This window comes from Homalodisca vitripennis, chromosome 7 (genome assembly GCF_021130785.1).
Source record: "Homalodisca vitripennis isolate AUS2020 chromosome 7, UT_GWSS_2.1, whole genome shotgun sequence".
NCBI classification, from domain to species: Eukaryota; Metazoa; Arthropoda; class Insecta; order Hemiptera; family Cicadellidae; genus Homalodisca; species Homalodisca vitripennis.
Window position 1 is genome coordinate 62904918 of NC_060213.1, and position 26752 is coordinate 62931669.

At 37.7% G+C, this 26752-nt stretch overlaps 1 protein-coding gene across 1 annotated transcript in view; it reads left to right on the plus strand.

The window, feature by feature from the left end:
* LOC124365932 (synaptotagmin-4-like) overlaps positions 1-26752 on the plus strand; it is a 140238-nt gene that overhangs the window by 4507 nt on the left and 108979 nt on the right.

Genomic DNA, 26752 nt, shown 5'->3' on the forward strand with positions numbered 1-26752 from the left:
ACATGATAAAAGAATCTCTGATATGAAGAAGATTTGGCGATTCATATCAAAAGACCTCCTAAAGTTTGAAAAAAACAAATCAACACTGCTTACTTGTTCAGAGAAGATCACCAAGATTCACCACCAAGATTCTGCACGATTGTGCTTTCTCTCAGTCCTACTGTACCTGATATAAAAAATGAAATATTCGTTTTAAGAATAAAAGTGTTGCTGGAGTTCAGGATTAATATCAACCATTCTACAGCAAAATTCCTAAACGATCTGTCACTCCCACGATCAGTAGAAAGATTTTAATATTACGATTAGGAATATTTCCGCTACAATTCCAAATATATGTTATGCCATTAATAACAAATAAGAAAAATGTACCAAAACTGGATTCTTTAGGCACTCCTGAACTGGCAACGATATCTTAGAGTACACTCAACCAAATCATAATGTAAATGTTGATTCCAAAAAGTTGCATTTTAAAACAAATAATGTATTTAATTCCACAAGATAATGTAATATACTATAAAATTCAACAGTTTCACACAAAATAAACTCAATCCAGACGACAGGTTTGTGCAAGGGGAAGAGTCCTCATATCAATCTTTCATTAAGGTAAAATTCTTTAAGGGATTCCTTTGTCACAAAAAAAGCGAGCATACCATTAATTTAAGGATGCACACAATTAATTATTATAGAAAGAATGCACATAAATTTTGTAGGTACTGCTTAACCCCAAATAGTTTACTGTCCAATGGGTGGAAAGTATCCAACCACTCCAGCAAAATAAGTAGTTATTATTATTATCACGTTTCAAAAAATTTGCTATCTTCTCCATCGGTTATTAGTACTGCGAAAGACTCAGTGCCTATGTATCAACACCACCCAGGCAGAGCAACCACTGACTCACTCTCCGCTTATACTCGGCTAAACATCACCCTTAGCTTCCAATATGTGCTCTGGTGGATTTTTATAAGGCATATGAGCTATGTAAAGAGAGACACATTTTCTATGGGTCAATTCGTTCTAGCTATCTGATATACAAACTGTACTCTATCTCTAGTAGGGTAATTGTGGCGGAGCATTGTACAAATATATTATTTGTATTTTTGTATGTACAATAAAAGAAATTTTTAAATATTTGCCTAAATTTAAAAAAGGAAACACTTGGAATAAAAAATTACAAGGGTATGTACGGTTTCTTCTGAAAAATATCCTTATCATAGCCTCTCTGAGATTGTGATCTAATAAATAAGATTAGGAGAAATCTCAAAAAGGAGCGAGGTGGGACCTTATCAAACGGCTTTTGAAAGTCGAGGTAAATGTATCAATCTGTTCTCATGGTTCAGTCGCTGAATATGACGAAATGTGTGGCAATCGAAGAAACTCTCATAAAGTCATGTTTATGTGAAAAGATAAAGGTATATGGATCCCGATCCATGGTGGGATAAAGGCCGTGCAGGAATAGGGTATTGAGATTGGCGGTACCCTCATACAAATGATATTGCACATTCCTCTTTCTATTGCTTTAATATAATTCATATTAAAGTAATTGGAAGGAATTTGGGGGAACCGAGGCGACCAACGCTGTATTCTAATTGGAAGAAAAATGTCCTTACAATTGTATCCTTCTGAATAATGATACAAGTGAAGGAGCATTGATACCGGATATACCATTGATTATGAAAGCTGGAATACCGTCAATACTAAAGACTGAGCAAGATTTTAGTCTCTTTGTGGTGGACTGGATAGCGTCATTCGATATGTGAAGAATATTAACTTTTGATTTAGATATGTTTGCCAATTCACTTTCATGTATTGGTATATGGAAACGTATTACTCACTGAGTATAGAACATAATATATATTCGCAATAATAAAAATACAATGTTCCAAGAAAGTTCCCATACATACTTAACAAGAAATAGAGTAAATTTTGGATTTGATATTCCCAGACCGGCACACACTTTAGAAATTAATAATTCGTTTTATTTAGCTCAACAACTTTATAGGAATCTCCCAACTGATGTGCTGCAGGCCGAGGGTGGTGGTGCTGCTGCATCATATCACATTTAGAAGTTCATTTATTTAATGTTAATGTAAGCTAACAAAGTTCAAATAAATAGGTTTATTAGTGCTGCTGGACTGACTTAAGAACTCTAATCCTGCACACAGACGTGGAGTCTCTGCAGGTATTATTCCAATTTTCGTTTTACCATTTTGTAAGTCAATTGTATTGATGAATTGTTTGGAAATAAATAAATGAAATGAATATAGCCATGTAAATTACAAAACTGACATCAATCAACAGCTGGGATTGAGGAAGATTGTATCCAGAACTGATTGTACATAACCCAAAAAATTGGTCAGTTCAGCCTTCAAATCAATTTCAAAATTCCAAGAATGCAGTATTTTGCATTGTCTCAGCTCTACTTTTACCACTCTCATCAGGTCTGAAACACTTCTTAGTCATTCGTAGCTCTAGAAGATGATAGCTTGCGGATAAACCAAAATGAACCGAAGACGTATTGTTATTTTATGTCAAGGGGAATCTTTCAGCCAACTGACACCGAGGGTCTGGATCCTAAGAGGCAATCTCTATCTTCCTTAAATAGTGCAAGAACGTCAAGGCAGAAGTCGACGTGATCTAGAAGAATAGGTCTGGGACATTCTTACTTCGTTGGGACAGTGACAGATTTAAATATTTCTGAATACTACGAAGAACATATGCTATGCCTGGAATAAAAACTACACCCAGGAGTGAAGACGCATTCACCCCAATGATATCACGAAGCATTAACCACCCAACATTACGATATTATATTTCGCATGAACATTCTGACCCAATTTAATACCCAATTTAAGAAAATATAAAACTTAAAAACGCCACAATAAGCCAAAGTTTGTTAAAAAGCGGTGAATACTGTCGACTTAGGAATAAAGTAAAGAGTTAATTCAGGCTCGGAGGATTATTGATTAATTAGAGATTAAATAATACGGTTCGCAGGAAAATAAATGCTATTTTTACTAATTAATTATATTATTTTCTTCTTGAAGAAAGACAAAGACTAAAATACATCAAGCAGACGTTGATTGCAACGGGAAAGGTAGAGCGAGAGAAAAGGGTTTAATAAAGGAATGATGTCAGTCACCGAAGTTGTCTTCACCTGTCACACGCACATCACGGCTCTTCTGAAATGTCTCATCCCCCAACATATTCCCACAGGGTCGACGCACTGTTTATAGGTACACTGACAAGTGCAATCACAGATACGAGTACAAAAACAGAACACACCATGAGATACTGGCATCGGTGAGAAGGGGGGAGGGGGAAATATTTATAATGGGACGAATTACTGGATTTTAAGTAATCGTCTAAACTGTGCAGTACAGTTGATGTGAATAATATTGTTGATGTACTTAAACATCCCAATATGTGAACTCTTAAAATTGTAAAAGACAATTTGCAAAACTTTTATTCACTAGATAACAATTTAAATTCATTTAATATACTACTGTATTTATTTAAATAACAGATAACGAAAATTATTTTCAATACAACACAAATATCTGAAAACAAGAAGATTTATTAGCTATGGTATCTCATCTTTCAGTTCTCCTTGTAGATGTATACACGTAGATGCTAGTAAAATAATGAGTTATACCAAACGATTCGTGAACAAATATATTTACTGATTTACATATTTTGACATAATTTGCCTCTTCAAAGGAAATGGTTACTATTGAGATATAAAAGAGCTCTGGAATCTACGAAGTTAACTACAGTGATTGTTACACATTTATAGGTCAAAAAGGTTTAAAGTTGAAAATAAAATTTCAAGAACACCTACAAGATTTATAACAATTAAAATAACTTCAACAAAACTACTAACAAAAACAAAAACTAAAACAAAATTTGCTGAGAATGTTTCAGAAAAATATTTATAAAAACATATTCAAAACAATATAGAAATATTATAAATTTGAAAGAAAAGAAGAATATATATTTATAAAACTGTAAATTAAAGTTACTTGAACGTGGAGTTATTTTATGCCTAGACTTTTCATAGAAATAAATACAGTTCACTAAGTTCTTACAATTCTTCTTGTTTTGAAAATAAAAGCATTCATTAAAAAAAAGCCAAATAAAGAGACTGGCTATCTTCAAAAATGAAAATACTTTCTTTTAATAAAATTCTACTAAAAATAAAAAAAAAAAAAAAAATACTTCTTAATCTTCTTTACAAATCTGGATCGGAAACTGTAATTACTATTTACCATAACTTTAAAATTAATGAATATTAAAACAAAACATTTCTTGAAATTAAATAAAAATGAAACCTATAAATTATTTAAAAATATTAATAATTTCTCAATTAAGCTTGAACAAATGTAAATTCTCATATTTTTACTGTATTTGCTCTTGTTACAAAGTTGGTTAAACGCATAGTTCAATTAGGTTGTGAATTAAGTTTTTCAAACTAAACGTTGAATTTCACAGGCGATCAAATTTATATCAGACAAGATTACACAGATACAGTTAAGTGTACACTAATAATTGGCCATTAAAAGTAATTGGTGTTCACAAGTAAGGTTGGGCTTTATTTTAAAATATATCGGGACGGGAAGCGGAACTCTCTTGTGTCAAAGGAAAGCTAAGAGCGACGAAGCGAGAGGAAATAATGAGAAAGAGGAAGTTGATAAGGTTTTTTATGATCTTGGACCACCATCTGATGCTATCCTAAGGTTGTTTGTTAGCAAATAAACCAATGTAATTCAATTATATGAGAAGCATAAACATATTCCCTTTGGGCAATTATTTTTTCTCTTAGGAATGGCACATCCCTTTCCTAATTATTTTCATTACTTTAACATTCAATCGGAGCATTTCTTTTGAAATGAAATGTAAGAAATACCAAGCAAACATTCTTTTTAAAATCATATCATATTAAGGCAGTGTAATCTCGGTTTGGTTGGAATATTTTTTGATCACTTCACGAAGAATTAGAGGAATTTATGCAATTACATTTTGAATAAAATGTATTGAAGAATATTTTATTTTTAATAAGATTGTTCTTAATGAGATTAATTTTCTAAATAAGAAACATGTCATTCCCTGCAATTATCCTTTATATTCTTACTGTAAAAATGTCATCTTCAACATTTTTTCTTTTAGCTCCAGATAGCTACATCTCCTCATAGAATGGTAAAAATGGTCCTCATTAAGAGAAACGTAATGTGCTATGGCAAAAATTTTAAATAATAAGGGTTGCACAATCTTATAACGTTGAAATTCCATGAAAAATTGAAATCTTCCAGTCCAAATTTAATTAAAGCGTAAAAGCATTTACATGGAATCAATAAAACTAGTACCAATTTCTGTACCAAATACGTTTACAGTATTTAATTTGTAAAAATGGTTTGTAATAAAAAGTCATAAGTATTACTCATATTGCAAAAGATGATTACTTAGCGAACATTGTAACTTTGGTACAGCAGATGTTCCGGAGTTGGGCTTGCAGAATCCCAATATAAGTTACTGCTCTGTGTTATAGGTTACATAAAGAAAGAGAGGAACTTTATGGCTATCGGTTCGAGTTTATTTTTATCCAGCTTGGACTATTTCACTTCGCATTTCAGTTCTTTGATTTGTCTTCTGTTAAGTAAACCTTTCTTCTTCCAGGAAGTTGTGTCGAAAACATTTGTTTGGTAACAGCGTTTATAAACTTTGTACATGAGGTTTATTTATATACTGAACAAACAAATGTGACCTCTCCGTGGATGACAGTGACTTTGTTGTTAGGATTGTTTGCGTTGTGTGAAATGTAAAAAGTATACACCTGTTGTACTTATCCTTTACTTAATCCCTACTAAATTAATATATTTTGTTGGAAAATTATTATCATTATCATTATAATCGTATGAATTTTTATCAGATTCAATGTGAAAAGAAGAAAATCCCGACTTTCTGTTTAACACTTATTTAATATTGGAATTGAAACACTCTTCTGCCATCATTTCTGAATTTGAGTTTGGTTGGAAAATCGGAGTATTCCCTTTGAAGGCGTAAATGGGTTGATTATTGCCTTTTAAAAGCTATCCATCTTCTGGTTTTAGTGAATAGCCATGATACTGAAAGTTAGGAATTTATGGCCTCCTTTAATCATTTCCGCATTTGGATTTAACTGAACCATCGGTCAGTTCCTTCAGCAGGAAATTTAAATACACAAAACTCGGAGTTTTCAAATTGCAGTTTTTCTTTTTTCTTTTCTATTCTGGATGGATAAGATGTTGATTCATTAGTTATGAATTAATTACATTTAATCCCACGTTGATACTATTAAGGATATTGTATTAGTTCAATATTTTGAAATGCTGAAATTTGAAACCTTCGTAAGGTCACACTCGTTCGTTGATCTGTGAAGTGCCCCGCCGGTATTTCTAAAAAATTCTCAAATAAATGAGCATCTCTACTCAATACCGCACGATCCAAAGACTTAAATTCTCAATCCACTCGAAACCGAAGTTTTGCAGTGACTGGAGTATTTTTGTATAAACAGTGGCGGCTTGGCAAACAACAAACTTCTGTTGAAAGCCATGGAAGGGTTCGAAGCACAATGAAAAATCAAGCTGTCTTCTGCGTAATATACCTAACTACTACTAAGACTTTAAAGGGACATCCATAATACGATCAAAATCCTAGAGAATTCTTTATACCCTCTTTGGTGCCAAATTGATCATAAAGAACCACACCAAGACAAACCCACCCCATAGAAATACATCCTAACTAGCTTTAATTGATTGTTACTAGACTATATGCGAACAACTCGTTCCTGCGAATATTACAATTTATGGCTTACATCTTGGCGAATAAAGAACATCTAAGTGATGAGAAGAAGTAAAAGGCAGGGTTCTTTGTTTGGCAAGAATAAAGTGCGGTACTTTTGCACGAGGCGTTCCTGCTTCAATTAATGTATAGAAACAAAGTGCTGACGACAACCAGAGCTTTGTACTGGCTTGTTTAGAAATTACTAAGTTAATTATAAGGATATTTATAATTGATACCGCTTTGTAGTTGTGAATAAGAAAATTGTCGAATAATTAGTCTTCTTGTTTATTAATGTGTTTTAGCACTAAAATGGAGTTTTAATATTTGCAGCAATGTTTTAGTAATTCCATTTTAATCTCACAGTTGCATTATATTTAAAATACGATGCGGTTAAATAAACTACGTTAGGTAACGCTCCGCGTAACTGGCTTCACTGAAGTTGCGTGAAATCTTTCAAGTCTATAGCTCTTTTCCTCAGCCTCCTGAGTTACGCTTTAATGACGCTATCCCAAACCCCATAAAAGTACATGCGTGATCAGCAATCTCAGTCTTGTCTATATAAGAATGAAGTTTCATGCCAAATTTCAAGTTTTTGATGAAATTACTCTCGATATGTCCTCTGTATAGTTAGCCTACGCGCATGCTCATCCAAATCCCATAGAGGGGCATGCACCATCATCAAGTACGATAATACATTTGTAGAGATTAATTTAATTTCTGAGAATTCAACTCCAGACCTCAATTTGTTTTAGAGATATTCTACAGAAAACATAGAGGCAGACATAGATTTACAGGTAGACAGAAGACAAACTGTGCTAGCCCCCCTGAGTGATTTAAAAATATACAAAATTAAATAATTAGTTAATTCTCGAGATATCCCACTTTGATATGCTCAGCTAATTCCTAGAAGGACGTGCGCCATCATAGCACCGACATTGTGTATGTAAAGTAATGCTTAATTTCAAGTTATAGTCTATAGGTGAAACTGTCATCGAGGTATCCCGCGGATTTCCAAAATGTAGATACATGCAAAATTTCATGTCCATAACTAAATACGTTCTCGAGGTATCCCCCTCTGTTGTAGACTTCACTAAAGTTTAGCCAAATTGTGAGGTTGGGCATTCACCATAGTCCAACTAGATCTTTTTCGTATAGGAATGAAGTGTTATACGATATTTAAAGTTTCACAGCGCAATTAGTTCTCGATACATCCTGCAGATAACAGATAGTTTGTAGATGAACTGTGCAAACCCAATTAGTGATAGAAAAATATAAAGTATTTTAAGTCTATGGCTTGAATCCTTTTAAAGATATTCTGCGGAAAGGTAGGATTCCATGGTACCTAAGTATCGTTGAACTCGATATGCCCAAATAGAAATTAAGCTTCATGTAAAATTTGAAGTCTGTAGGTCAACTTAATCTGGAGTTATCGTACGGACAGGCAAATAGTGGCAGATTTCACTTTCTTGGGCCTGTACGCTCGAAAACAATAGCGGTCTACTGTCTAAAACTAATGATGAGAAAATTATCAAATTTTTAACTCATATAAAAGAGATTTTCATTCGAATTAAACAATTAAAAAATCATTATTTTGAATAAAAAACGAAATTAAAATAAGTAGTATGTACATCTGATTACAGCAATTAAACATTCCTCCAAACATCCGGACCTTTACGGCCTACGGCCCACATTTCGGGCCGGTGGGTTTAATGGAAGCCTGCTACCGCATACAGAAGTGAAATTTCGCTAACCCCTTAAATTAATACGTTTCGCTAACGCTCAGGAAACCATTAAAATAATAAATACTCCGATTTTTAATAAGGAATTCTTAAGTTGCATTCGACAAACAAAATAGAAAAATATTTCTCTTTGCCTTGAATCCACATTCATTGACATACAATCGGTAACTTTAAAATGCGGAGCTGTAAATAAATTCTGCGTGCCTAAATCAAGGGATCGTAGTTTCGTCTGAGATATTAGAAATGTCTAACACATAATAAATACACTATGAAAAGTTTTCTAAACAATACACTTCGTGGGTTTTTAGAAATAAATACGACGCCAAACTGTAATATACATTTTGGTTGGTTTATAACGAATACAAAAACAAATTTTAAACATGTTGGCACCTTATGTTTACTGCACTTAAACGACTTGGTATGGATATATCGTGTTTTAATCTTAAGGAGTAAATCTCATCAAGGCAAGCGCCGATAGGCTTGCATGCAATGAGGGTAAACTAACGAGAAAGTCATTGAGAACGGCTTTGTCTTATAAGTGCTCATTTAAGAGGGTGCTCTGCTTCTCCGATGATGCCGAAAATTAACTTGTGAATAATCCTGACTCAACCAATTAACTTAAAAATCTGTCTATATATTTGCGTACTACTCAAGTAAGAATACAGTCTCTTAGTTTTAGGATTTTATGCTATTAAAGATTTAAGCGAATATAACAAGACTTATTAACAGAATTTCGAACCATTTTGATAGTAACTATTTTTGTATTTTCTTTACTGGCGTGTTTACAAAACTATCTATGAACTTATGTAAAATAATTTGAGCTTATGAACATGACAACTACCACAATAGCCAAATGATTCTGATCGCACTATGAAAATAGTTTTTACACAATTTCTGGATACGATCTTGTTTGCCAGACCATTATAATTAATAATTTTACGATGGTCCCTATTAGTATGATGTGCAACATTTCTAACTCAAATATTACACAGTATAGATCAAAAGAAACTGTTTCTTAAAACACTTTTTGGTCCAACACATCTAACCTTATTGACGACAGTCACTCTTATTCTTCAGAAAGTTAAGCTTCGCTAACACTGACCCAAATTCACAATCATACTTGATCGTATCTATGTGGAAATAAGGTTATATGGAACTTCAAGTCTATAGCTCAATAATTGATTCTCGGGTTATGTTGTGGAAGTTAGGCGCACAGTCAAGAACCACGGAGGGACATAGACCATCATAAATTTCTTGATGATCCCTTATGCAAAGTTTAAGTTCTTATTAAACATCTGAGCCCCATATATGAATCACATTCTTGTTGGATCTGCTGACGAAAGGAGTATTGTGGTTGGATGTTTAAGAACGCACAAAAGCCTGCTACCAGGTAGCAAGGTGTACATCCATCATGCAGTGTACCTTGCAAAGGTCGAAGGATGTTGAAATTCCGGCAAAGGTGGCATGGATCATACATCACATAAGTTGAAGCTGATGTGTGACTCCCCGATAGACACGGGCCTGAAACTCTCCTGGAAAACGAAGGGTTTGTCCATACACCATCTTACAGCTGATGCTTTGGAATCCTCACGCCAAGCCGCGCGAATACCAAGGAAGATCGTAGGTAGCACTTCAGTCCTACGTTCAGTCTAAGGGCAATCTCCGTTTGTCGATAGAACCTCTGGACCAAAACATTGGCCGACGGATGATAAGCTGTAGTTATTAAACGACCAATACCTAATAGGATACCCAAATGACAGAACAAGTCGGACTCATACTGCTTGTCCTGCAGGGCGAGCCAAACCTAAAAATCCAATCAGAGTAGAGGGCATGACCGATATTATCTGCTTCGATATTTTCCAAAGGCATAGCTTTAAGTCGACGAGAAAATCATTTAACACAGGTGAGGCAATAATTTAAACCCTGTGACAGATAATGGTCTGATCAGATCAATTGAAATTGTTCAAACCTTGAGGAAAGCGGAGCGGAAGTTCCCACAGGTGCCAAGTGTGCCGTGTTACCGATTTCTGGTAATCCAAGCATGGACATAAGGTTGCTTCGCTAAAGGAAATGTCGCGTTTCCCCTAGGATGGGACAGGCCGTGGACAGTTTGAAATGCAGCCTTCCGAAAATTCTTTGTTATGAAGCGTCAAGAAGTGGCCATAAGTGGACTTATGGCAGTCGCAATACAGGTTTAGATTTGTGCCTGGAATTGGAATTCGCTTTAGCTGAAGGTTAAAATTCAGCTTGAGGCGTTGCTGTAGCTCGTCCTCACTGTAATAAGTCTGTGACTCAGACAAGTATTCGTAGTCTATTGATACAGCTACTGTTTCCATCCTTGAGAATGAGTCAGCCACTATATTGTCAGTTGCAGAGATATAGCGGATTTTTGTATGAACTGGTCGATATATTCTAAATGGCGAAACTGATATAGCGAGAATTTTTCGAGCTTCTGATGGAAAGCGAAGGCCAGGGGCTTGTGGTCCGTATAGATGGTGAAATGCTTATCCTCGACCATAAAAAAGAGCTTGACTGTCAGATATATACCTGCCAATTCTCGATAATAGTCGCTATACCTTTATTGAGCAGGGTTAGCTTATTTGAGAAGAAGGACAACGACTGCCATGTATCACCTACTTTCTGTTAAAGGATGGCTCCCACGGAGTTGTGAGATGCGTCACATAAACTAACGGATGCACATAAACTAAGATGCATAACTAACGGAGTGTCCAGGATTTGATAATCCAATAATGCCACCTCAACAAGACTGCGCTTACAGGCCTGAAATGCTTCTTCTCCATTCTTTGTCCACACAATATGTGCACTACCTTTAAGTTTTATATTAAGAGATAAATGAAACTTTTCATATCGGGCACTGAAAAGAAGCAGCGTTGGGCTGGAATTAACGATAGAAATTTAGCGTTCCTGTGCGTCCGAGGTGTTTAGCCCTCTTCAGTTTGAGGTACGATTTTAACTTCTCAGGTAAGATTTTTGAGTCCTCTCCGAAAACATAACATTCCTGAAAATTTACGCATTTAGCACCTAGAGTCTACCAAAATGCCAAAGTAGGAGAGCCGTTCAAACAACTGCCGTATACGAGCGAGATGCTCCTCTACGGACTTCGATTACATAAGATTACCGTTGAAATAGGCATAGCAGAAATCTAGGCCCTTCAAAACCTATCGATGAATCGCTGGAAAGTCTGTGTTGCATTGCAGAGTCCGAAGGTCATATAAGGGAATTCAAAGAGGCCTAAACGGCGTAGTGATTTAGGGAGAAACAGAAATTTGATGGTATGCGCGTACAAGATCTGTTGTAGATAAAATTTTCGCATCGTTTAGTAAGCTTGAGAAATCCTGGATGTTGGGAACCCTGTGATGGGTATTGGTAGCGGAAGAGGCCTTCGCTACTTGAAGTCGTGGGCTAGCTTATAAAACTGCTTCAGCGAGAACAGCAAGAGTGTCCAGATCGGAATTTTTTGGGTCGCTAGGATGGCTTGTGTCGATGTTGGAAGTCTACCCAACTACAGTGGCTCCAAACACCATCATGGACCACCGTACAAGTGAGACTGCGGAGATATTTCAGGAACTGTGTAGTGTCCGGTCCCCCGCTCGTGTTCTAGGAGCTTTCTCGTCTTTTGGTCCTGAGATGCACTGAACTGCTGAATAAGGTCAGTCTTGAGATTCTCATACTTTTCGGTAGCTGGTGGCTTAATTAAGACGTCTCTCACTTCGTTTGCGTTTTTGGAATCCAGATGTCACGCAATATAACTAAATTTGATGTTAATTGCGGTGAGAAAACTGGTTCTCAATAAGCGCAAACCCTAATTCAAGATCGACAGCCCTGAAGGGCAAAATCCTCACTCAATCAGGGCAACCCGGTTCTCAATAGAAGTGTCAATATTCTGCATGCTGTTCATTTGATTATATTGTAGAAGTAATTTCACAAGTCAATTTTTCGCCTATCGAGCAAGTAACTTCGGGGTCATCAGTGTCGTGAGATGGGAGTTAAAAGTAAAAATACTATTCTACAGTAAATATCTATCCCGCACAACTGAGAACTCACTCTGTACTTACACACAGTAATCCCAATAATAACATTGAGAATATGTTTTAAAATTAATTTAAATTAATTCATTCTGAGATTTTCTCTTTGCCTTCATGGTTACGCTTAAGTGCAATGTAAAAATGATGCTAACGATCAGCCAAATCCCATGGAATGACATGAACCATCACCGAACTCGAAGTTGCTTACAGAAATGAAGCTTCATGCGAAATTCCAAGTCTACAGATAAGTTAGTTTTCAAGTTATCGTGTTGACAGACATATAGGCAGACAGTTCAAAAATCTATCCCCTCGAGTGGTAAGCTTCGCTATTGCTCAGTCAATAAGTATGGGATTAAATTTAATCTGTATCGATTAAGCCCATCACCAATCTAATTTTGAGACGGTCAGATTACGTGACCGTTTTCAAAGATAAGTCGATTCCACTTAAATGATCTTTTACAAGACAAAAGCCTTCTAAATGAGTATGTTGTTAGTTAGCCGTATCTCAATATACAGGCCTATCAGCGGTGGTCTCAAGAGGAATAGTGCTTTGAGATTTTAACTCGATTACGTTCATGCCCAAGAGTATTTATGCCCACTAGAGTACAGAAAATTTGAATAGGCTGTGCTAATTAAAAAAAATTAACAAGTAGTTTTAGTGAAGTGTATGTGTTTTAAAAATGCTCTATAAAACAATAAAAGAAGTTAAAACTTTTTTCTGGACTAAAACAATAATTTACTGACTTATTGTAAGTTGCTGGAACTTTTAATGGGAAAGTTAAGATTGCCTTAATAAGATCTAATTTTGCAAATAATTAAGATTATTTGTTATTTTCTAATATTTTTATAATGATGACAGGAATTTTATGATAATAATTGTCTGTCTATTATATTATTAAGCAATTGGATGAGAATCCAGAAATAAACCGTGTGTTAGTGATCGTTTGTTTGCTTTACAGACAATACAATTGTGCAGTATTGTTATCCGGGTAGGAGGTCCAGTATCTTCTCCTCAACTCTACCCTTATCATTATAACCTCCCGCATCGTCGCTCTTCACTTTACTTTGAGCCAAGAGAGTTCTTCTTGCCTTCCAATTCCTAAAAATAGAAGTCAAACTACGAACTCCAATTATGTCTAATTTAATTGCCAATAAAAACGATGAATACTGTCCTATATAGGTCAGAGACGAAATATTCAATAAAGTTTGCAGTATAATGATTTTGTTTTACAGTTTAGTAATGATAAAACATTATTTTTACTACTCGCACCACGTAGGTCACTAATATTTCACACTTTTTTATTTTTATAACTGGAAAGATTTTTTTAGTTCTCTGTTAATCCTCAGCTCTTGGCTATGCTGGCTTGTATTTGGTCACTGTAGCTGTTATTCCTATCATAATTGGACCTCCCCGGGATTTGTACCCGTGATCTCCCAGTTAGAGAGCCGTGAATGTATCCACTAGTCTACGGAGTGGGACAACTGGAAAAGTTATTAGTAATATGGGTGATTAGTTTAGATTAGAAATCTGCAAACATTTGTATACGCATATGCCTAACATATGATATGAGATTTAAAAATATGATACGATGGAGCACGTTGTAATGTGCATCATGATATGCAACTAAAACTGTGCAAAATGTTTGGCGAACATCAGTATTAGTTTAGACTAATTGACTAAATTTATTTCCTAAATTAAAACTAATCATTTGTGTACCACAACTGAATCAAGTCATTGGTTTTAATTAAATATAAACTGTGTAGGATTAAGTAATTTTTAGAAAAGACGTAATTCATATTAAATTTGGGAATATATTGAGCTAAATTTATACAAACAACTTATTCTTGTTACTCATAGAGAAATATCACCGAACACAAAATATAAAGCTTTGTTGTGTAAGACAAGCAGCTGGTTGGACTAAGCATATTTTGTAATTTTGGTAATAACATGGCTAGGCATGTCCTGTAAGAGAGTATTTTAATAGGAAGCTGTTACTCACACACTCCTGGTAGTATGCTTATAGCTAATGCATCACATTGTATCAGTAGATGTTAAGGTAATTTCTGCATATTGTGAGAAAACTGCAGGTACCATTATCCCTCAAATAAGCTTGCTTAGGAAGTTCAAAGGACATGCAATGTCCTGTAAGGGTGCTTGTTAGAAGAAAGCTTGTACTCAAATACACCTGGTGGTTTTTTCCGTGATAATGCATAATATTCCATCAGTAGATAATATATTCCATCAGAAGGTACTTTCAACTCATTCTGAGATAATCAGCATGTACCATTATTCCTCAAACAAGCTTACCCAGGAGTTCCTAGGGCTTGCATTGCCCTGAAAGGGAGTCTGTTAAAACCTTGGTGCTTAAACCCACAAGGTAATTTTATGTCCTTTGCTTATGTATCACATTCCAACAGTAGATGATAAGGTACTTTCAGCTCATAATGAGTTAATCTGAAGGCACCATCATTCCTCAAACCAAGCTTCCCCAGGAGTTCATAGAGCTAGAAATATCCTGTAAGGGAGTCTGTTAAATTCTTGGTGCTAAAACCCACATTGTAGTTTAAGTACCTTTGCTTATGTATCACATTCCAACAGTAGATGATAAGGTTACTTTCAGCTCATAATGAGTTAATCTGAAGGTACCATCATTCCTCAAACCAAGCTTCCCCAGGAGTTCATAGAGCTAGAAATATCCCTGTAAGGGAGTCTGTTAAATTCTTGGTGCTAAAACCCACATGGTAGTTTATGTCCTTTGCTTATGTATCACATTCCAACAGTAGATGATAAGGTACTTTCAGCTCATAATGAGTTAATCTGAAGGTACCATCATTCCTCAAACCAAGCTTCCCCAGGAGTTCTGAAACCTTACATCGCCGCTCGCACACCCCTCAGCAAACCATCAGGGGAAGCGCGCCCCCCCCATGGTGGCGAACGGGATGCCGGATCAAAACTAAACTAGGTAAAATAAAGAACACCGTGGTCAGTATACTCAGGTTCATTTACTATGACATAACATAGGCCTATCCAGCGAGAGAAAAACAAAATTTTTCAACAAATTTCACACCAAAATGAACCTTCCTGTCAATATAAATATATAGGCTATAAATAAAAAATAAAAAAAATAAAAAAAGGTGCCTGCAGTATAGTATATACCTCAAACAATCCTTGTCAGGTGCACCTGCATACAAAAATTAGGAAAAGCCATAATTTGAAACAAGAAATGCCAATTCCACCCCGGTATCCTTCGGCTAAGGGCGGGCTCCTAATGAAATCCAAGAAATAACTAAATAATATCTAAAACTAACTTAACAATTAAATAACAAAATATAAACTATATAAAATGGCAACAATAACAATAACAAATAAATAAAGAATATGAGCAGGGTATCACAGAATGTTGACTAGAAGATATTGTCCATCATGGTGGCCGTCCTTCAGCAGAGCGCAAAAGCGAAGGTTCTCTGCGACCACGCATGATGGAGAGATGACAGGAGAAAATCAACTCATCTCTTGGACCTCATCAGTGAGGGGCCGTAACTTAGCCGCACATGTCAGAAGGAAAAGAGCTCAGTAAAAACTAACAAAACAAACTTAATTAAACAAAAATTTCAATCTGGAGCTACTCCTAACTTGTACACCACGGTTCGGAGTCTTGACGCCACCCTCCCGGAAAGGCCAAACGCCTTCAAAATGGTCAGTGGCCTCTGCAGCCAATAAACCACACACACACATACACTATATAAAACACACATGAGCCGGGGAGATATAGGTATTGAACCGGCTCATACTCCCCCCCCAAAAGGAGGAACTCCCCTCTGTTAATTTCTTCAAAATGAAGAAACCAAAACGAAATGCCTCTCCCCCCAATGGTTGAAGAATTATAAAACCGGAAACCTTGAAGTCTGCAGAAGGGAAAACCAAGAAAATCCAGTTGGAGGCAAGAAATTCCCTCCAAGAGTTGCGAGGGTACAAAAGAAGAAACAGGGAACCTTGATCAGGAAGAAGGAGCAGAGGTTGATCAGTCCTCTGGACCTAAAGCCCTCCCGCACAGACTAAAGAGAAATCACGGATGGACTCCGGCAAGGCTTCAGATGGGGATATGTGCGCCTTTCTGAAAATCTTCCCGGACTGAGGATCTTCCCAGTCGGGCAGTCACCGGAGTCAGAAACTTCAAGATGCGGTGGGGACCAGTCCACCTGTAGCAAAGTTTAGCCGCTCTTTTTATCCACAGCCGAACTGACTGGGTGAGCCTTGCAGTAAAACTAGATCCCCACCTGAAGGGATTGGCCAATACGACCTCGGTTGTACTTCCTCCTTACTAACTCCCTAGCCCGAATGAGATTCCCTGGCTGCCTCCCAAGTGGCCTTCACATTGGGCAGTACCATGAGGTGGCAGAAGATCGCTAATTTTCCAAAGGTTCGCCAAAAGGGTTGTTTGGCGGAAAGCCAAATAATAACTCGAAAGGTACCGCCTTGTGACTTTCATGCTGTCATGCTGGGCCGTATTAAAGGCAAATTGGATCCAAGGTAGTTGTTGATCCCAGGTGGTCTGATTTTCCGCATGGTAAGGCTTAATGAGAGCAGATCGAAGATTGCGATTTAAACCGTTCGGCGTGAGAAGGCCTGAGGATAGAAAGGGGAAGTAGTCACATGGCGGATTCCGTGCCCAAAGCACATTCTTTTAAAGATATTGGAGACAAACTGTGAACCATTATCGGAAACTAAGGTGGCGGGGATTCCAAAGTGTTGATAAAAAGGTTACGAAAGTGCTTGCACCGTGAGCTGCGCGGTAGCACTCCGTAATGGGAACAACCAACAAACTTGGAGAAAGCATCCACACAAACAAGTAGGAACTTATTTCCGGACTTGCTACGCGGGAGAGGCCCCAACATAGTCAATGAAAACCTTCTCCAAAGGTTTTTCCGCCACCTCAGATGTCAAAACAAAAAGACCCAACTTGGTATTTTGAGCGGGTTTGTGCTTAGCGAGCACAGTTCACAAGAACGTACTCGAGCTGCAATATCCCGGTCCATACCTTTCCAGATGAACTGATCCCTAATCTTCGCGATGGTCTTATGAATTCCTAGATGTCCGCCCACTGGAGAAGAATGAAAATACTGAAAGGACCATCGGTACAAGAAAGCTTGGCAGCACTAACTTAGGTTTTCTCCGCTGCTTGTCACGGCAGCATAGTAGCACTCGGTACAGAATAAGGAGGGTGGGCACCTCCGTTTTTTAAGCTAATTGATGATAGCTGGTCAGCTCGGGATCCTTAAGTTGGTGTGGAACAAATGTCCGAAAATGCCAGAGGAAAGTTCTAGGAGCACGCCACAAACATGGCGGCTCTGATAAATTCTGGTGGTCGTTGGGTAAGTGATACATGCGTGACAGAGTGTCCGCTATGATATTTTGGGTGCCTCGCACGTGCTGCACTGTGACCTTAAGGGCAGAAATTTGGACTACCCAGCGACCAATCTTCCCGAGCTGACGGGGGTGGGCAAGGAGCCAAGAAAGTGCCTGGTTGTCGGTTTCCAACAAAAAATTCTTTATGTTCTAGGTAAACGCCTGAACTTGTTAATTCCAAACACGACAGCCAAACATTCCAGCTCATAAACAGAACAACTCTTCTTCTCACAAGGGGTTAAACGTGCGTGAAAGCATAAGCTATGGGCTGCCGGATACCATCTACTTCTTGCGATAAAAACAGCAGCAACGGCTAAGGAGGAAAGCATCAGTTTGCAAGACGAACTTACGATGACTGAAATCAGGCATAGCAAGACTGGAGAGGCTGCATCACTGCCTCTTTCAGCTGCTCAAAAGCAGTCTGTTGCGCTTCACCCCACTCAAAACTTGGCACCCTTTTTCCTAAGAGAGTTCAGAGGGGCCGCACTTCAGCAACATTGGGGATGAAACGACGATAAAAATTTATCATTCCCACAAAACGGGCAATCCCTTGGGCATCCTTAGGAGGAGGAAAACTCCCTGATTGCCTGGGTTCTTCTGGATTCAATACAAACACCTCGAGAAGAGACAAGATGACCCAGAAAACGATATTTCAGGCTGAGCAAAACTCACCTTTTCAGGATTGACGGTAAGGCCAGGACTCTCGCAGCCTTCCTCTAGATCAAGTGCTCCTCATCATACTGATACACAAGCAGGTATCAGATAGTTGAACACGAACTTAAATTTGACATCATGAAGATAGAATCCAGGAGTCTGGTGAAGTGTTTGGGCCCCACAGCCAAGCCACATTGGCACTCGGGTGAACTGGTACAAATTCCAAGGCACACAAAAGGCAGTGAGAGGTCGAGACTCGTGTTTTAGAGGAATCTGATGGTATGCCTGATTAAGATCAAAAAATGGAGAAATAATTGGGCCTTACCAAACCAGTCGAAAGCAGAATGCAAATCGGGGAGAGGCACGGAGTCGATTTCTATCTGAGCATTGAGCTTTCGATAATCCAGGACCAATCTGAACTTCCCATTAGGTTTCGGCACTAGAAACGCTGGACTGGAAAAATTTGAGCAAGACGGCTCGATTACCCCACTCTTAAGTAAAATCATCAATCATATTTCTCAGAATTTCCATCTTGGGCGGAGCAAGCTTATATGGATGGGAACGTACAGGACGGGTGTCTGTATAAGACGAATCTCGTATTCCAAGAGATTGGTCGTGTTTGTCTTGTAGGACTTCAGGAAAACTGGAACAAATCTGCCTTATGTCCTCAAGCTCTTTCGGGCGTAAGATGTCTAGTTGGTCAGGAGGAGTCAGGAAGCTCTTATCTTTCCATCTCTAAGGCAGCAGTCCCCACGAGACTCGGACATCTGAAAAAAGGGCAACCCGCGCTGGCGAAAGCAAAGAAAACATGACTGGAGGCCAAATCCAAAATCATGCCAGTTTTTCCGATAAAATCTGCTCCCAAGATGAAAGGAAAAGGTCAGGTCCTTAGCCACCAAAAAGCTCCAATCCCAAGAGAAATAATTAATTTTGATGTGAATTGGGCACTACAGATAATAGGTAAAGGTAGGTGAGTGAAGCAGTTCCAGCAGATAAGTGAAACTAGGCTCAACCTGCCGTATTAGCCCAGAGGATTTTAGATCTTCAAATAAAAACGACAAAGAAATCAGGCTGCGTGCTGACCCAGAATCAACCAGGGCCTTCTGCACCACATTCCCCCACAGCACATCCAGTTGTGGGCAGGTTGAGCGGGCAGCCCTTACTCCCTGCGCAGCCAGAGCAGCAACCTCCCCTCTCGGCCAACGATGATTTATTTATTTAGATTTTACATGTTACAATACAGATAGTTATCCAATTTATATTTGTAACATATCAATTCATATATAACTAATAGTTTTATTCTTACTAGCTAACAAATGCTCAAAAATTACAAACACTAATGCTTAAATCAAGGTCCATGCTCTTCATGCCCTAAATTAAAGAATTGTACATTGAAATAAATTATGCCTATCAACAGCAATAATATAACAACAAACACCTCATCAACTCAGTATAATTACATATTATTTACCTAGACCGAAAATTTTTTTTAAAAATATAAAAACATTTTATATATATAACATAAAAAACAAACAATGAACACAATAATAGAAATTAATAATATTCATAAAAATTTATTATTAGTAGTGTAAATGAACCTTAAACTCGGATACAATAACAGCTTTGTATATTTTAAAAGAGTTATTTGGCTCTGGCTTTTTTTCAACACCGCCTCAGCTTCCCTAACACCCCAAACTCCAAATGTCCAGGCGTTCCCGGGCCCAAGCGCCAGCACAGACACAATGTAAGAAAAAAATACAAGGCTTTTTCCGGCTTTTCGTCGCCCGCACTGAGGAAAAGAAAAGTCGGTACACGATTTTATTCAAAGTGCTTCTGGTTCTGATTATGTGCGAAAAGAAGGTCAAGGTCGACGACACTATATCAACAGGCAGAGCATTGCATTGTACAAGCCGCATCATTGTATTGATAGGTGAATGTGCACCTAGATTTGAAGAGAGAAGTGGAGGACTGAACAACGCTCGAGCTCGAGCTCTAGACGAGGGGCGGGGAACATTAAAGTTTAAAACGGGCCAGCAGACACTGCACTGCAGTTCAGTTATCAGCTTCTTCAAGAAAACTAGAAACCCCACACAACGTCGCCTACGGAGGCTATCAAACTCAAACAAAGTCAATATATTCAGAATAAGGTATTAAAGTATGTATATAATGCCATAATATTTTGAAGCACAAAACCTTAGAAACTTTATTTGTAAGCGTTCGATCATTTCAATTAAATAATATTGAAATGGGTGGGGTCCATATTACAAATAATTCCAATTTTGAATCGAACCAAGGAAAAATACAATTGTTTTAATGTAGAAACTTTTTTAAAAATTGACTCGACTCGCATATATCCACAATTTTATCCAAAAACATTACGCTGTTTTACAAATATCGATTACATGCTTGGAAAAGGAAAAAGTAGTGTCGAAAATAACACCCAAATCTTTGAAATTTGAACAGACGGATAGAATAGTGTCATTTAATAAGTAATTAAAATTTACAACATTTCGAGTTTTTCTAGTGTACCTCATGACAACACACTTGTCCGCGTTAAATCGCGTTCAGGCCTGTTTGGCTCCACAAGAACAAACGATCCAAATCGTCTTGCAGTAATTTACAATCGTTTAAAGATTCAATCTCACGGAAGATTTTCATGTCATCTGATCTACAACAAGACTTTACTATTTTTCACACATTCCACAATATCATTTATAAATAAAATAAACAACAGCGGACAGATTAGAACCCTGAGGCACACCAGATTGTACTTCAAATTCACTAGACAGAATCCCATTAAATGTCACTAATTGTTTCCTCTTGCCAAGGTATGATGAAAAAAATTTAATAGAATTTTCAGAGAATCCAAAAAATAATAATTTTTTAAATAGTTCTAAATGATTGACCTTGTCAAATGCTTTAAAGAAAATCTGTGTTAAACTACGTCAACTTGACTCCCTCTATCTAAAACTGATGAGCAGTAATCATTGAAAAGTTTAATAGATTAGTGTTAATAGAGCGCCCAGAGATGAACCCATGCTGAAAAAGTGTAATATAATTTTGCACGTGGTTGAAAATATTCTACTGTACAAAATTGATTCGAATAGCTTAGCTGGAGTTGACAAAGCAAAGCACTCGTCTGTAGTTTTTTTATCGTTCTTCAAGCCTTTTTTAAATATTGGAACACTTTTGTTAGTTTCCACTGGTTGGAAAAAATTTGTTTTATTGAAACATTAAATAAGTGTTTTAAAGGTGTAATTAAAAAATTCAAAACATCCTTTTAAAAATAAAAGATGGTATGCGTCTGGAAACCAAATGCACTTGGACTGAGTTCATAATGCTTGCAACATCTCCTGATCAGTAATAGCACCCAGAGAGAAGGTAGGAATGTTTTGAATGAACAGGAAGAGCAGCTGAGCGCAAACGCTAGCCAGCTGATCACAGTCCAGAGCAGAGGTAACGTACACCGACTGGAAATACTGAGCAAAGGCCTCCGCTATCTCCGCATTACCCTCCGCCTCACCCCCGTCCACTGTCATTGTTGTAGTTCTGTTATTAGTCGACCTCAACCTCCTCACCGCACTCCAGAATGGACATCGGATTGTTTACAACGTCTTGCTCTAAAATGTAGGAATTTAAATAATCAAATTTTAATACACCGCTTTGATTCAGCTCTAAATTAATTTAAATTCAAACAAATATTCAAATTTTTAATTTTTTATATTGTTTGCGTAATCGTTCTTTCTTTTAATTATTTGATTGTGACGTAATCCAAAACCAATTTTTTTTTCTGCTTTTTAATTATTTTTGTCAAATGCTTTAAAAAATATGTTCTCACTTACTCTTTGGACAGTAATTAATTTAAAATCTGTGTAATTAAACCACGTCATATGTTTAGTATAAAAATTCTCCAAATATGCATAGTGGATACTAGAATTTTTTTAAACCACTCCAATTTAAATCATATGGCAAAATTCCAAGAATAACATAAGTAATTCAAACGAATTTAAAAATTTTAAAAATAAAAATTTCTCACTGGACAAATAAATTGACTTAGTTTAATACATGGTATTGAATACAAACAAGTAATGTTTTTTAAACAAAGACTGTTCACAATTTTCAGTTATTTCAAAATACACCAAAAACAATTTTATGGGGCATCCCTACCCTGTGATACATTTATAAAGGTCTATTATTAGTCAAACCCTCAAATTTTTCGAAAAAACATCTTTGTACAATGCTATTTGTAATTAGGAGGGAATATACTAGATTTAATAATTTTTAAAAGATTGATTGTTAAATTAATTCGCACCCATATATGTTCCATTATTACAAATTGAATCATTTTAGACTAGGTTGCAAGTTATTTCTTTATATTTATTCAAAAACCAAAAAAATTTTTTTCCAGGTTTTCTGTGAGTGCAATAATTTTATACTATATTAAAATAATTGAAAAAATTTTATAAAGTTTTGTCTTAAGACCTACTAACATTTGATAATAAATATTTAAGTTACTAACATTTTTTTTATAAATTAAACTATTTTGAAAAATATAGTATATATATATATACACATGCACTAGATGCAATGCAAAATATAGACAAATAAATAACACATGCAGTAAATATACACAAAGGAACAAATATTAAGCTATAAATAATAACAAAACATACGTTGGCGATTTGAATGACAGGCAAACATTTTTAACATTGGTGTCGTTCCCTTCCTCCATCCGTGGTCCAGTCCGCGGTGCTCGTCTCAGGCGCTCCAGGCCCGAGTGGTCCTCTATCAGCTCAGGTGATCTCCGTCAGATTTTCTCAGGAATATCTTTCCAGCAGGTGTATGCAAACTTGAAAAATGCAGAGATTCGTCCTTCAATTTGCGAGTGTCCGCCACAGATATCCCTTGTTTCTCGAGTCATCGCCAGGTTCACATAAACGGACAGATCACTGGAGAAGCCCAAGTTAGAAGGCGAAACGTCAGATTTTTCAATATCATTGCCAGGCGACGTACTTGCTCCATGTCGAACCTGCGACATAAACTTTGATAAGCAGTCTTGATCTTGCCAATCCCAAGACATCAGTTCTCCCTCAGTCATTTTGATTCAGCAGACAACCTTTTTTCTCCAAGCGCAATTTCAGTTGTTTTTTCTAGCGAACACGACACCTCTTGCCTATCATCAGCTCCAGTTTACACAAAAGGAACTAGTTGTAATTCACATACTGCGATCTCGTCGCATTCATCGTTTTCTTCTTCAGACTTGAAGTCTAGGTGCTCGTCTCAGAGAAACGTTGTTGTCTTTCTATTTGTTTTACACACTGTCAGATATTTTCAATCCGGCACGGTCAATTTATTTCGCCCTTCTCGAGTGTCAAATCCTTCTCAGCCTTTTCACATAAAACGGACAGTCTGGAGAAGCCCAATGTTAGAAGCAGAGAAACCTTTATTGTTTTATATCAGATTGTACTGCTCCAGGAACTGCAACTTCACGATGATGTGCCAGAACCAGTTTCTAACGTAGATGCGCACTGTTGACTTCAATTGTAGGAGTCATCTGAATCCAAAGACTTTGCAGCTACTGCATTCACTCGGTCACATTCTCAGTTTTCTTTTCAACACTTTGTTGTTTTCACTCATGACAGCAGACGACAGACTGCAGTTGACAGAAAACAGTAGATACGTCCACACAGCTGACTTGACTTGCATATATCACTGGCACTTTGAGCACGGTACGCACAATAGACTTGTTGTTGTTTTCACTCATGACAGCAGACGACAGACTGCAGTTGACAGACGACAGTACAGTAGATACGTCTCCACAGCTGACTTGACTTGCATATCACTGGCACTTTGAGCACGGGTACGCAACAATAGACTTGTTGTTGTTTTCACTCAGATTTAAATAAGGCAGACGACAACTGCAGTTGACAGACGACAGTACAGAGATACGTTTTTTCACCACAGCTTGACTTGCATATCACTGGCACTTTGAGCACGGGTACGCACAATAGACTTGTTGTTGTTTTCACTCAATGACAGCAGACGACAGACTGCAGTTGACAGACGACAGTACAGTAGATACGTCACCACAGCTGACTTGACTTGCATATCACTGGCACTTTGAGCACGGGTAAGCAATAGACTTGTTGTTGTTTTCACTCATGACAGCAGACGACAGACTGCAGTGACAGACGACAGTACAGTAGATACGGTCACCACAGCTGACCTTGACTTGCGTGCCCATGCATATCACTGGCACTGTTGACACGGTACGCACAATAACTTAGGTTGTTGTTTTCACTCATGACAGCAGAGACAGACTGCAGTTGACAGAACTACAGTAACAGATTACGATCACACACTTCTTGCAGCTCAACTCCTGATGATAACTGTCCCCAAGTCTATTTCTTTCTGTTTTCTTTCTGTTCTGTATTAAACCAGCTACCTTTTTACCATCAAAATTAGGTACATATTTGCCCTCAAAATTACCTTTACGGCACGAGTCGGGCTTACTCGTCGCAGCTTACTAGTTTTTTTTTATTAAGTGGACAAAACGGTCTAATATGTCCCACTTGCTTGCAGCCATAACAGGTAGGAGGCTGCCTACGGACTTGACCTGGAGCCCCCAATGGCGTCTCAGCTCCGGACTCAACTGAACCTCACTGAGGCACGGAGGTGAAGTGGTTAACATGCAATTAGGCATAAAAGCACATTCACTGACAAATGAACTTAATAGGTCAAATCCGACATCGCAAAAGATGCATAACGGGGCAACTCAAAATACTCTTTCTATAAACACCATGAAATCAAAAAGCGTTTCAGCCGAGATCAAACCGCAAACTACATCCCGGCTCCACCAATAACTGTCCCCAATCTCGTCTGTTTTCTGAGGACCGTCTGTCTGTAATAAAAGCTCACCTTTACCATCAAAATTAGGTTACATATTTGCCCCTCAAAAACCTTTACGGCACGAGTGGGAACTCGTCCGCAACTTACTAATTAAGTGGACAAAACGGTCTATTATGTCCCAAGTGCCTTGCAGGATACAAAAAGTGCCTTACGGGAAAACCGCGCTCAGACTGCACCGGATCTGCATAACCGGCCCCGATGGCAGTGAGGCGTACCAGGAAAATTCTGAAAGCTTGAACCCCTTCCTAAGAAATGATAAGTAAGTTAGGCGTCAAAATCCGCATCAAAGATGCTGGGGACTGCTAAAAAAAAATCCCCAAACGGGAGCGTTCTTCAGGTTAATGCCCAAAGCTAAAAAAGGCACCAACTTCCGTTTCGCTCAAGCTTCAGCGCAAAAAGGCCACATCCCGTATCCCCGACAAAATGGCTCAACTCGTCTGGTGCTCTGAGGACGGCAAAGAGCCATCCACCCGCAAACGCTCCCTAATAGCAGTAAAAGAACCTCCGTTGGAGTGGACAACTGGTAAATAGTGGGCCACCCTTCTCTAGAAATTCAAAAAGCGGCCTTAAGGAAAACGCGCTAAAATTTGTTAAGCGGCATCGTCATACCAAGAACCTTAGCTTAAAACTTCCAGAGGAAATGGAAGTAAGTTAGTTAACTAAACAAGTGTAAAAGCTCCCAAAATGGGGCTAGCCTTTGCCAAAGCTAGAAAAGAAGTGACAATATAGATGGATGCCTCACCAGCCGCTTCAGGAAGGGCACTACCCATCGGAGACATAGTAACATTCTGTATTAAAGAAAAACTCTGCATGGTTAGGCTGCGGTCCAACGCTATACAAGCCCGTAATTGGAGCTGACAGCGTAATGCCCTCACCCCCTTCTCTGTCCTCTCGCCAGCGCACCTCACTCAAACCAACTCGGGCTTGCGTTTTAGATTTGTTCACTGGCCGAAAAACGCCCATACTTTAATATCAGAGTCTAAACTAGGAGCTGACATAAGTAAAAAACAAATTCTGTACGCCAATGTAAAAAAGCTGAGATTGCACAATCTAGCCTTTGCTGACCCGGACATGGTCCAAGTGACTCAGAAACTTAATAACCTGCTACCTAATTCTTCCATTCGGCAATTTTACACTAAACCTCAAATTCTGTATTAATTTGCAACTCTGCATTCCAGCTG